Source organism: Lepisosteus platostomus, chromosome 5, assembly GCF_059453375.1.
Source record: "Lepisosteus platostomus isolate fLepPlt1 chromosome 5, fLepPlt1.hap1, whole genome shotgun sequence".
Classification (NCBI taxonomy): Eukaryota; Metazoa; Chordata; class Actinopteri; order Semionotiformes; family Lepisosteidae; genus Lepisosteus; species Lepisosteus platostomus.
In genome coordinates, this window is record NC_142615.1 from 8,432,317 (window position 1) to 8,446,147 (window position 13,831).

Here is a 13,831-nt window from a genome sequence, read left to right on the forward strand (position 1 = left end):
TCATATGAACAGTGACTCACACACCTGGGAACTGACAGGCAGCTGTAGCACCAGACAGTTGCACAGAGAAATTCAATATAAAAATTGCACTCTCCATTCAACAAGATATATTAACATGTCCAACAACTGCATAGCTGCTTGTTTTAATTTTCATAGTAAGGGACACACTGTCACAACTACAGGAAGGGCTCTGTTTCAGTCTCACTACATTTGTTTCCACTGTGCATTTAAAACAGCCTTAAACTTTGAATAATACAATTTTATCTGTCAACATTGTAGTATGTACTGCATATTTCCAAACTTCAGTATCTCAGATTTACTGGTTTAACCGTAATTAACAATAAAACAGGATGGTTTTGAGACTTTATCTACTTACATGGGATCTCACTTGTTTAATGTTTTGATAATTTAATATCCTTATTTTTAACTTAATCTCAGCAAAATGTGTTTCCAGTGCTTTGGGTTTTACAAAAGAAACACAAATCTGGAAATAATTTCTCCTGGTGGCATAACTCAAGGGACCAATTGTATCGACCCCAAAGCAGCGAGCCAACTGGAGTTCAGCCTGTGCAAAACTAGTGAGCAAACTTAAGATCAAATGCAATGAACATGGCTGAAATTTGTCCACAGCTCCATTCTGAACCTGTCCTGAATTACAATGAACCCAAAGTAACAACTGCTGCCCTCTACATATTATTGTAGTAGTAGATTAATTTAAACCACCTCTTCACAGGTTTTAAGCAACTCAGTAGCGGACTAAGCACGGGATCCCATTAGAACTTTCCTGAACATAGTGGAAATGATACCTTCACTAAATGATGAACTTAGCATCTTTAGCTTGACATTTATTGTAAAATTTACCTACAATACTTGAGGGGCTTTCCAGACACAACAATTATTTATCAATACAAGTATTTATTAATAAAAGTGTAATCTGTTAATAATGAAGTTTAATATCTATCTTTATCAGTAGCTGTACTACAGATAATGCATGTTTAACCTAACACTAACCCTTTTGTATGTGATAGTTAATTTTTCAGATAACCAGGGGAGGGAAGAGAACTGAAATCAAGGAAATACAAATTGAAATGGAGTGTAATTCTTACATGTGTTCTGTTACATCTGGGAGTTAATTGAATAGATTTGTTGTATTTTTCTTTGGGATTTGACTCTTCACTTGTGTTTCTCAGGGAAAGCAGGGATATTGGGGATGCAAAGAATAAGTTGTACTGTATAGGCAAAGGTATGGGTAAGTTAAAGAAAAAAAAAACATATTATTAAAAGTGATAATCTAAGACAATTCTTTGGAACAGTGTCCTTTCTCATATCTGTGGCTGTGGTCCAACAATAATGGTGTTGAAATGTGCGGAAAGATTTGGAGACGAACAGGAGGCCCATCCAGTCGGTAACAAGGTTGAGCAAGACCGCACATGCCTCAGTGACGGTGCTGTTAATGGAATAGTACACAGACCACATGAAAGGCAAGGAAAAGGTGGTTTTAAAATTTCAAGATCAGAGGAACAGCAATTAACTGAAAAGATCTGTTACAGAGCTCTAAGTTTTCCTTTTTAGAGCTGTAAATGTAACTTGTTTTTGTAGATCAAATCCACATATTGATGTTAATTCTATTTAAAAAATAAAATGACTAACGCTGTTGGACATTAGATGATGCTTTGTGTAACATTTGTTTTCACTCAGCTGTAAGGAAAATGCACTACGCGCCATTATTTTAATTAAAAACTCTTAATGTAGATGAGTTGTACAACAAACATTACAACAAATGCAGCCCCTGAAGTTGCATAACACTTACGTTAAAATTATTGCAGACACAAAAGTAGCTTATGCCTATTATAACACCGAAATAGCAATGTGTTTGCTTTATTTGTCTGAAGGATCTCTGTATGAATCAGTATAATTTATCAATGGAAATAAAAACTGCTATAATACATGTTCAAGCTTAACACGCACCTGCTATTATCGTTTGTTCGTTTGTGATTAAATGCAATTGAGTATCTCATAAGCAGTTACCTTCTCTGGTTTATTTCAATATAAATGCCGTTCTTAAATTCAAATTAACATTAAATTGCCAAGAACATTCAGTTATATATTAACACAAGACAGATAAATGAATAATTATGGCTGACATATTAACGCACTGAACAGACTAATTGAAAAGCTCTGATTCAGAGCACCGGCAGTTCTTGCTAATTTGAACAACAACGATGCTGAACCCTCAGCACCGTACGAAACACAAGTTCATTTGGTCCCCAGCTTTTTTTGGTCCCCAGCAGTTTTCGTTGCATCTGAACTCAGAGCTGGAGATGATCTCCTGATAGTACCTCATTAAGTACTCCGGAGCTTAAGCAGAACGTGCTAAATCTGAAAGTTCGTTGAAATTGAATGATCTTGACACAGTGGCCTGTCTTGTAATCATGAGCCGAAAAGGTCGAAAGACGCATCCTCACAATAAACACCTTTGCATTTCTGGGCACTTGTGCCATCGTTACTAATCTATTCTATCTGCGCTTCCAAACTATTCAATGTTGAGATTTTGACAGCTACATTTATGTATATGAAATACTATGAAGGCAAACATAGGATTACTGGGACTATTAGAAGCAGAACTAGAAGAAAGCAAAAACATTATAGGAGTCCCATTTATTAAGGTGTATTTGCCTAGATTTTAGTTCACTTCACTCCATAGAATATTAATCTACGTCACAGTATGTCTCCCAGAAATCTATCACAAATGATCAAAATGATGACACTTGCTTCAAGACTGGAATACAATTTCAGTTTTATATTTCAATACAGTATATTAACAGTCACTAATGTTTAAATTAAGTTCATATTAACGATATTATTTCAGTAATGCGTTTCTCCATCATTCAGAACTTTCCCTTGCGATCTGCTTAGCACTGTACTAACTTGGTTAGTGTAGTAACCTCTAGACGGCAGCAGCTGTTTGTGTTTGTTGCAACAGAGGATATATTTTAGTGCAGAGATAGCGACTAATTTCAGCAGCCAAGTCATCTGCAATTGGTATTAGGAGTGATTTCCTTCGCTTACCTTTGTGCTGGAATCGGTCAGTACGATTCAATTTCTGTGCGGTTCCCCTCTGGTCCTGACCACAGCTCAGTTCTACAACGATGATCTGGTGTGCACAATAAATCAGCTATATTATATGTTGCTTTTAACCACAAAAAAATGCATTTGTGTTAGTCAGTTAGGTTAAATATTTTTATATCTGTAGCTTCTCCGATAAGAGGAGAAATCAGAAATGATAAAATGTCTAATTTAAAGCAAACAGATACCCATTTCTCTAACGTAAATGTGGGAGGAGACACTTCTATGGATTCTGTATTGTTTCAAAGTATTTGAAAATGAAATTAGAACATTTCTTGAATCTGTTTAACTGGAAAAAAAGATTGACTGGAAAAAAAGATTTTCAGTCCTAATCAGATTTTAATTTCCTCGAGGGCCACATTTTCTTCGGAAGAAAGGCCAGATGGCCAGACACAGGGAGGGTAGGTATTTTATGATGGAGGAATACGTAATAAACAACACAATTTACACTTATAATAAATTAAATGAAACCCCTTATATTGTAATATTCAAATGAACAAATAAATCTAGAAGAAATATTCACATACATGTGTGCAAATTTAATGCGATATTTGGAATTGCTTCAGTGACAGAATGTCTGTTTCATCTTTGTAAATGTTTGTTCACACAAAATGTGGAGGCAGAAGACAGAAAACTTTAGAAAAGTTGCTCGTGGAATGTTCTTAAAACACCTTTCAGGCAGTGATTTATGTTTAACAAATCATTTTCCTTAAACAGATCCCTATTCAAGTCATTCGCAGCAAAGTCAATTACTTCGAGCGGCAATTCAGGCTGAAGATCTTCAACTTCACTTGCAAAAGGGTTCTTGAACAATCTTATGTTCTGTGAGATACTGTTAAAATCTTGAAAACGGTCCTGAAATTTCTGCTTCAAATGTGAAATCACATTTAAAGTGAACGGGATCGGAAAAGGTTCGGCACATTCATTTCTGTACTTTTCACAAGTTGCGAACTGAACAAAATTGTTTGCTGCCACTTGTTTGTCCAAAAAGAATTATTGTCTGAAGAATTTTTGTCTGAAGGATTTTACGAGTGAAAACAAATCTGAAATTATAGAATTTGAAACAAATCTGAAATTATAGAATAGGTCGTGTCCTTTGAGTCATGAAAATATCGAATTCTGTGCGTAATTCACTAAATCTCTAGCACTTGGGTTTGCTGATCCAGCGAACCCCTCAGTGGTACGGAACGTCCGGATATTCACTTTCGATTTCAGATAGGAAGTTTTTAAACTGACGATGATTAAGGGAGGACTATCGTATAAAATTCACTGTCACTATCCATTACTTCAGATAATTGTAATTTTTTATCGCACAAAGCCTGCTGATGAAAGATTATGAATACAGTGCAAAATAATCGTTTTTTCCCGGGTCTTCTGTGCGACGAGCAGTTGTATTAGATGACAGGTATATTTGTTCGAGCAAAGCAACTTTTTCTTTGTATATGCTGCCCATCAGTAAATGGTTTCCCTGCCTTAGCTATGACGTGCTATTTTGAAACTCGCCCTTACAATGGATTCTGATTGTTGTGATCGCTTTTTTAAATATTTCACGCTGATAAATTAAGTTTTTCTTCAGTGCTTCTACTTTATCTGAAATCATTTTGCCAATCACATCTGAGTATTTCTGTGCTTCGTATCGTAATGCCTTCGGATATTATACTCCTTGAGAACAGCGACGGTTTCTCTGCGTATTAAGCACAACGCTTTCAATCACGAAATAGTTTTCTCATTAAAAATACGGCACTCTTCGTCAACGTTTCTCCACTTAGCTGACATTTCGATGTAAAAAAACAATGCAAGAAAACTCAAGCACAACAAACGTGAACCTGAGGTAAAGGTTATTTAATTTAACACTTGCGCGTAAGCATGTAGTGGTGACGCTTTCCTCTGTTCTCGGGCCGGATAAAGATACCGTAGGTTGGAGACACTTGGGTTAATCCATTCGATCGCTGCATATTGTTAAATGCGGTGAACTCAGCGTTCTGTATAATGCGAGTCTGTTTAAAACCGTTCCTACAGCTGTATCTGAACAGGAGGAAGCGACAGTTACAAGCTGTACAGCTCTATCCTGTCCGGCGCCCTTTATCCTGGAGTTTTCGATAGTTACGTTTAAACCTCCTGTCAGTAACAAAAAAAGCCTAGACTCCAAACTAATCTCATTTCTTGTACTTGAAACAGGTCCAGAGTGGGGGCTCTCTCTATTAGTTTCAAAACTATTATTAGTTCAGACTAATTTAAAGCAGAAATCTAACATGCCAGCAATCTGCGCCACACGATACCTCCTTGTCCGAAGGCTGTGCTGAGTTTGAGATTGTGACTGATCGAAACAAATGATCATCTCACCTGTATCCTCCGGTCCTCCTCTGTGGTGCGAATCGGTAAAGTGGTGAAGGGGATTACCGCGCTGGAGTTTTATAAACACACATTTCCTTTCACTTTCGAGTTTTATCATGACTAGAACAGGGAGTAAGTAACTATCCTTCCTTTCACTTTCAACTTTTCATACTGATAAACTATTCGCGGAAATCCCAAAGAAAGAAAACTTCCTATAGAGACTACTACATTTTTCTAATATAAAACTTTGAAATATAAGCACTAAACAGTTAATCAGAACAGGTTTTAGACTACTTTGTATGTTAATTGAATTGTTTCCATAAAACACCTGCAATTGAGACAACTCACATAATCTGGTTATATTAAAGGGTCTGAGGTGCAGCTCATAAACCTGTCTAAATATTGTTGGATTGGGATTGATGGGTTAAACTAGTGTAGCGCCCTTGCCCAGTGGTGAGGAGGAAGTTTGGAGATACTGTGGAAATGTCTATAGAGATAGGCCCCGTAGAAATGTGCAGTACACAAAATATGTCAGTTTACTTTGACTTTATCCTGTCCATACAGACAAGATTACATTATTCTCAGAAACCAACCACACAGTGCTCTATAACCACCAATGAGGGCAATGTCTGACTGCTCTATACAGGGAAAGGTGTGTCTCAAATCTTTATCTGTAGCTGGAGACATACTGTATCACCAACAGCCAGTCTCGTCTCTTCTGTTACCTCTAGCATACCTCCTGTCTGACATGATGTAATTTTTTTAACCCTGTGTAGCGTACATTTCTTTACACAGAAAAATACTTAAATTACAATTGCAATCAGCTAACTCCCGTCAGAGTCCTGACTCCTATGTAACGAACAGTTCTTTCCGGACCCTATGCGGACGACACAGTCCGACGGAGTGAGGAAACACTGGGGAAACGTCATGCAGGAATACGGGGCTGAAGACAAGGGGGCGTGTCCAAGGTGCGCTGGTGCACGGGGGAGGTGTGGCCGAGGCAACAATCCCAAAGAGTAATCCTTAGAGTATCCAAAACACACGAGAAAGTCCAAAACCAGGAAATCCATCAAAACACGAAGTTAAAACCACGAAGGCCGGGTCAGAACCGGCGGACAGGGAACAGGAACGGGAACAGAGGTTAAAACCTTAACGGGACCAGGCGCTTCCAGGTCCCGGACTCGCACGATACGGAAATCAGATGCAGAGCCCGGATGAGCGTCAGTGCCTGGCTTTTAAGGTGGGCTGGGAATGGGGAAACAGGTGCACAGAATGAAGTCTTGAGTGAAAGGGCTGGAGCACCCTTAAGGAGGGGGAACTAATATCGTGACATCCTAAAGACCCTGACTAAACACAGCCAAGCCGTCTCAGAAAGGTCCTTTCCTGTAGCACCAAGGATATAACCACACAGTTAACAGCAGGATGTAGGGAGGACCCTAGCTAAGAATGGAAAATGCCCTGCAAATAATTTCACAGTGCGTCCTCTAAACCACTGCTTGTTACGAAATAGCAGAGAGGGCCCTATGCAGAAAACCATAACGATCTCCAGAGATGTAGTCGATATAACAATCCGAGGTCCGAAAGCCGTATTAAACAAGCTGGTGCAAAAGTACAAAACCAGATGTGGAGCCATGAGGAAGCCGAGAGTAGAAACCAGAATGATACCCAACATACAAAAAACCAAAACCAGGAGACGTAGTCACAGAACAAACCAGGGTCAGGAAGCCAAAAACCAAGTAGTAAGTCGTAGTGAAAATAGAAGTAGCTCTAACCAGGAAAAACCCTCATATGAGCCCAGGGGAGAGTGTGAAGAAGCATTAAGTAGGCAGGGGTAAATGGGCAAATTGGGAACTGTGTTGGAATGTGAGGTGGAATGATGAGTCCTCCGGGGCCGTGGCATAACAGTATGGAGTTTTCTTTCAGCAAGTGAGTCTCCTATTCCTGTGAATTGTGTAGGTCCACATATTAATGCCTGCAGGTTTTCAGTGTGACTGGATTGTTCAGGTGGGTGTTGGTGCTGTAGTGAGTCTTACCTGAGAACCGCTCTGACTCATCTGTAATGGAAAGGAGACTCTGGGGTCTCAGGTGCTGGGTAAGCTAAGCTATCTGAGCTGAGACCTGGGCCGTTAGAAATAACGGACAGACAGGATAAAGTGAAAGTTTAAGCTGTCCTGGACTGCTAATTAAATTAGTTAACACCTCAGTACTACTGTAATAATTTCAGAGGTGAAGCTCAGCCTTATTGTCATGGTCACTGCTAACTGAAGTGATAAAAACCCACTATGGAGGAATAGTTAGTGCTGTTATCTCAGCTGTAGAATCTGGATGCTGTGGTCAGTCTAATGGCCAGGGATGGTGTTCGTACAGATCCCTGTATAGAATAGACTGTACATTTTACTGTAGTACTGTAATATTGAATGTAGTAAACTGTCATATAAGTCCACCCATTGGTGTGGAAACTTACCTGCTTTTTAAACCAGCTTCAGAAACTATGATGCTGAAGTTTTTTTAAATGGCGATAGATACAGGCCCTGTAGTAATATACAGTATTTCAATAACAGCTGTTTACTTTGGCCTTATCCAGTCAACCAGTGGGGTGTTAACCTGGCCATATGGACAAGATTATCTCATTCCCAGAAACTGACCATGCAGTGTTTTGTAAATACCAGTGAGGACAGAGCCTGACTGCTCAGTACCGGGAATGGCGTGTCTCAAGTCTTTATCTATAGCTGGAGACATACTATATCAACAACATGACATGATGCAGTTGTTTTAACCCAGTGCAGCATACTGCCCTACACACAGAAAAATTGAAAATAGAAACAGCTCAGTCCCATCAGAGCCCTGACTCCCAAAAGTCCCTTAACACATCGTTCACAGCAGCACTCAGGGAGGATACTAGCTGAGACAAAACAGTCTGTTTCTCTGAATGGAAAAGGCCCTGCAAAATATTTCACAGTGCTAAACCACTGCTAGATCAAGGTCTAAGTACAGTCTGAAACTCCTCACCCCGAGCTACACTTTAATAATATTCCTGTTGCTTGTGCGATCTAGAATTCCTTTCCTCTTCTGTTACAGGCAAAATCAAGAACATCTCTGAGGCCATGATGGTCAAAACCATCCTAATAAGAATGGCTGTTTACTTTGGCCTTATCCAGGCAACCAGAGGGGTGTGTAGAGACAAGATTATCTCTTTCAGAGAAACTGACCATGCAATGTTCTGTAACCACCAGTGAGGACAAGGCCTGACTACTCACTCAGTACCGGAGAAAGGCTTGTCTCAAGTCTTTATCTACAGTATAGCTGTCAGTATAGTATAGACATGCTGTCTCTTATCTGCTCTTAGCTCCTGTCTGACACAATGTAGTTGTTTACTTCACATTCTCAGGATATAATGATGGTGCCAAATACCTCATATCTATCTCTTCTAGTGTTATTTATTGCATAAATCTTGTAAATTGTAATTTGTATAATTTATTGCAGGGATTCTTAACCTTTTTCAGAGACCTTTTTTGGGGTTAATAAACTTAAAAATAAACACATACAGTAGATTTAAAAATCGTCACAGCCTACTCACATAATACTCACATAATAATATTTTTTTATTTATATAGCACCTTTCATACAATTGTTTGCAACTCAAAGTGCTCATAACTTAAAATAAGCAACAATAGCAAATTAAAAGAACCATGCACAAACAATACAAATAGCACTAAAATTATGTATGAAAAATCAAGTAAAAGCAAAAGTAAAAAAATAGGTTTTGAGCTGTTGTTTACAAATATCCACAGAGCCAGCCCCTCTAATATTTTTTGGAATACTATTCCACAGTTTGGGTGCGTAGTAGCAAAAGGCTGCCTCTCTTATCATCCTATGCTTAATTTTTAGAATAATCTTTAATAATTGTGCGCGTGTTGTACTGGCCTTGATGGAATTTACAGCACGAACAACTTCATCCATTACTTGAGTTCGGGAGGCATGTTCTTATCTGGGAGTGTTTGCCAAGATTCATACAATGTGTCCACAAAGTGAATGGAGCAACGGCCTGTACTTTCATGAATGGCCCGCTGTGACCGGACTACTGTGACCGGACTGCTGAGACTGGCCCTCTGTGACTGGTCCCCCTTTTCTCTGGTAAATCCAGGTTTTATTGCTCATTTCAATTAGTTTTCATTCTTTACATTTCATTAGTATGAAAGACGCGACCTTGTACTGGATAAAGCGAATAGAAACTTGACGGACCTCTGTTCACGACTAAAGACACTCAGGATAAAGAGTCAATTAACTGTAATTAATGTAATGAGCTGTAATGAGACCCGGTGTCGGAGTAACTGTGACTGATAACATCACAGATGGTATTATATTAGTGAGAGTAACAGTCAGGAGACCAAATCTTTCATAGGATATCACCTGACTACTCCATTTCTGGAAATATTAACTGTTATTTTAAATTGTCTTCAGAGTGAAGTAACTGGACACTTTAATCAGAAAGTGTTGCTGTAAAAAGCGAAGTTCCCAGTTTTTATACTCGTCCAGAGACTCTCCCCGCTCTGACCTCTCCTCCAGGTCGCTTCTAATGTGTCTGTTCTGGCGGGTTTCTGTCTAAAGACACGTTACAGGACTCCCATCTCCTGTGGAGACACATGTGGGGTCGTGTCAGTGCAGAAGTCCCACATTGTAAACCAGTGTAAACTGGGACTGGGTATTGAGTCCATTTCTCTCACTTATCTGTCTGAACATAAGAAAGGTTACAAACCACAGACACAGACAGGACACTGTAAGAGTAGGGGTGTCGACAATGACACACACAGTATGTATAAATATAAAAAAAGTCCTGACTGCTGGTCAGTACAGATCCAGGACACTGTGTGAGAGAGTAGGGGTGTGGACCCCAGTGTCCTGACTGCTGGTCAGTACAGATCCTGGGACACTGTGTGTGAGAGAAGGGGTGTGGACCCCAGTGTCCTGACTGCTGGTCAGGGGTGTTGTTTAGTCAGGGTTCAGTCTGTGCTCTCTAAAGTCCCTCTCCTCAATTGTTTGCAGGTGGGATGAAGGGGGTCCCCGCCTTTAAAGTGCTTTGGGGATCCTTTGAGATAAACTTTCCTGAACCCCAAACAAGAGAGTTTTCTTATGAAAAATAAAAAAAGTATTTTTAAATTCCTAAGTGATTAGATAAGCCAGAAATGTTCATATCAGGTGGCGCTCAAGTCTTCATTCTGCCCTGAAGAGGTTATCATTAATTGAACCAAGTAACTATTTTGTCAAGGGCCACTGAGAGGACAAAGTCCAGCCCTTCAGATCACCAGGAAGAGAAGGAGAGAGAGAGATGGCGTCTGAGAGCTCAGCACTCTGCCCTGGTGAGTTAATCATTAACTGAACCCAGTAAATATTTTATCAAGAGCCACTGAGTCCATTTCTCTCCCTTATCTGTCTGAACATAAGAAAGGTTACAAACCACAGACACAGACAGGACACTGTAAGAGTAGGGGTGTCGACAATGACACACACAGTATGTATAAATATAAAAAAAGTCCTGACTGCTGGTCAGTACAGATCCCTGGACACTGTGTGTGAGAGTAGGGGTGTGGACCCCAGTGTCCTGACTGCTGGTCAGTACAGATCTTGATTGTTTGACAATGGGATTAAGTGGGGCCCCCGCCTGTAAAGTGCTTTAGGGATCCTTTGAGATCAACTTTCCAGAACCCCAAACAAGAGAGTTTTCTTATGAAAAATAAAAAAAGTATTTTTAAATTCCTAAGTGATTAGATAAACCAGAAATGTTCATATCAGGTGGCGCTCAAGTCTTCATTCTGCCCTGAAGAGTTTATCATTAACTGAACCAAGCAACTATTTTGTCAAGGGCCACTGAGAGAACACCCAATGGGACAAACACCCCACAGAAACTCTGCACATGGAGATCTGTAGAATCATCCTCCGTGTGCAGAGAAAAACTCCTAACAACGGGTGCAGGGCCGAATTAGGCCAGTACCCACTATTGATAAACACACAGAAAAGAATATTAAAGTATTGGCTTCACCTAAAAAACAGTGACCAAAATTCCTACCACCACAAAGCCCTGCTGAGCCAAGAGTTGAGCCCAAAACAGAGCCCCCTGAGCCAGCTGGTCTTGAGGCTCACCGACCTGAGCCACACCAACACTAACCAGCCTCAGGACAGCACTGTTAGAGCACCACAACCCAGACTCAACCACATCACAGCACAGATCAAACAGCAATATCTCACACACTGGGACACACACACACAAACAGAACATAAACTGGAATGCTACAGAACCTTAAACAGACAATACACACTAGCTGAATATTTGACCAAAATAAAAAATAACAAACAGAAACAGACCCTGACGAAGTACAGGCTCAGTGACCACAACCTGGCCATAGAAACTGGGTGACACAGGCAGACCTGGCTGCCCAGAGAGGACAGGCTGTGCTCCCACTGCCAGCAGGGAGAAATAGAGACAGAGGTGCACTTCCTGCTGCACTGTGACAGATACTCTGGGATTAGAGAAACATTCTTCCCGAAATTCAGAAATCTAATCCCAGAGTTCCCACACCTGCCAAAACCACAACAGGTCCCAATCCTACTGGGAGAGGGAGGAGGGAACTCAGTTGATCTGGCAGCCCAGTATGTGATCTCCTGTCACAGCCTGAGGAACAGTGAGTCCGTCTCCCAATAATGCTCCAGCCGCCTACAGTATATGTCAATATTATATAATATGTCTTTGTTGTAAATGTCTGTAACATGTCTGTAGATTTTATTTTACTTCTAATTTTTGTTTTGTTCTATGTTAATTTTATTATTTTTATTTGCTTTGGCAACACTGATTGTACCCATCGGTCATGCTAATAAAGCACCTTGAATTGAATTGAATTGAACAAAGTCCGGCCCTTCAGATCACCAGGAAGAGAAGGAAAGAGAGAGATGGCCTCTGAGAGCTCAGCACTCAGCCCTGGTGAGTTAATCATTAACTGAACCCAGTAAATATTTTATCAAGAGCCACTAAGAGGACAAAGTCCTGCCCTTCAGATCACCAGGAAGAGAAGGAGAGAGAGAGATTGCTACACATACAGATGCAGCCATTCAAAATGCGAGGGCGATACCGCATTATTTTCCGGTGCGCTGTATGCAGTCTACCGCGAGTTACCGGTAAATACCGCTAGTTACCGTAAATTCTCCTATAATACGGCAAGCAAAATAATAGTATCCGGAATTTCCACAAGGTGGAGCTAATAAAGCTCAACCTCTCGTGTTTGAGCTGTGGCCATCAAAGTCTTTAACGAAGATATTACTAATAGTATTAATAATGAATGACCTTGGACAAGCTGTAAGTGTTAACTCAAAGTATTGCCCTGGTCCACATTCATTTTTTCATTGACCGTCTTTGTAAAAGTAACACCACAGCATTTCGCAATCACGCATTTGTTTCCAATCATGCAAAGTACAGTAATTTATGACAATCGATTCACCATGCCTTTCACATGCTCATAAAAGAGATTGATTTAGGAGCATAAACATATTACCGTATGCAAACTGTACTGTATATGTCCCCGCGCACCCCAGCCGGGCTCTTCGGCCTCTGCCCGGGACGAATGTATATTTTGATCTTTACACCCGGCGTGGCACCGAGGGAGCGTCTGCATTAATAACTTAGTTTTTAAAATTAGTCAAGCAATATGAAGCATCTCCTTTTACTTTTAAGTCCCTTAAATACATTGAGCACAGCTTTCTCACCACTTAAGATTACTTTTTGATACCATCCTTACACAAAGCAGAAACTTTCCGATGACATACAGTACAAGTGGAAAGATTACAGATTTTAATCGTCTTTAATTTTGTTACATTATACGTTTTAGGAACATTTCATCTAAACAAACACCACAAAACTATTCTCGATTGTATTTCTGAGTGCTATGTTACATCTACAGTAGTTCACTGCTTTAAATACATCGAATTAAGAAAGTTAGATGTAGCACTTTAGATCTTTTTTTCTGAACCAGGGAAAATCTGATCATGTTTCTCTATAACAATAATAAAAAACATTATTTTACATATCACCTTTAAAAGTGGCATCTCAAAGCAAAAAAGTAGATGGGAAAAACAGTTAAAAGGGACCAAAGTAAATACCAGACAAACGCAAACGCGTTTTTAATAAAAATGCTTTTATTCATTCAGCAGAGAGTGAGAGGGACATCCAGCAGAGAGAGACACACACACACAGGTTTCCATTGACAAAAGTAATTGTTTTTTTACATTCCTCTTGTCTAACAGGAATGTTTTGTTTGTGGACAGACTGTTAGACGAGAGGAAAAGAGCACCTCCTTCTACGAAGCATTTCGTTGATCTGATCACA

General features: G+C 39.9%; 1 protein-coding gene across 3 annotated transcripts in view; it reads right to left on the reverse strand.

Moving 5' to 3' along the window:
- The window catches only part of LOC148663039 (guanylate-binding protein 5-like), a 30,662-nt gene extending 25,134 nt beyond the window's left edge, over window positions 1-5,528 (reverse strand). Inside the window, exons 1-2 of one of the 3 annotated variants that reach the window (XM_088631336.1) lie at window positions 5,470-5,528; window positions 3,070-3,154 (exon numbers count right to left, since the gene is read on the reverse strand). The gene's annotated coding sequence lies outside the window, so the exon portion shown is untranslated. Of the gene's footprint in view, window positions 1-3,069; window positions 3,155-5,038; window positions 5,370-5,405; window positions 5,431-5,469 lie in introns of those variants that run through there. The other 2 variants (XM_088631338.1, XM_088631337.1) reach the window with 2 other exon arrangements.
- Between the last annotated feature and the right edge of the window lie 8,303 nt (window positions 5,529-13,831).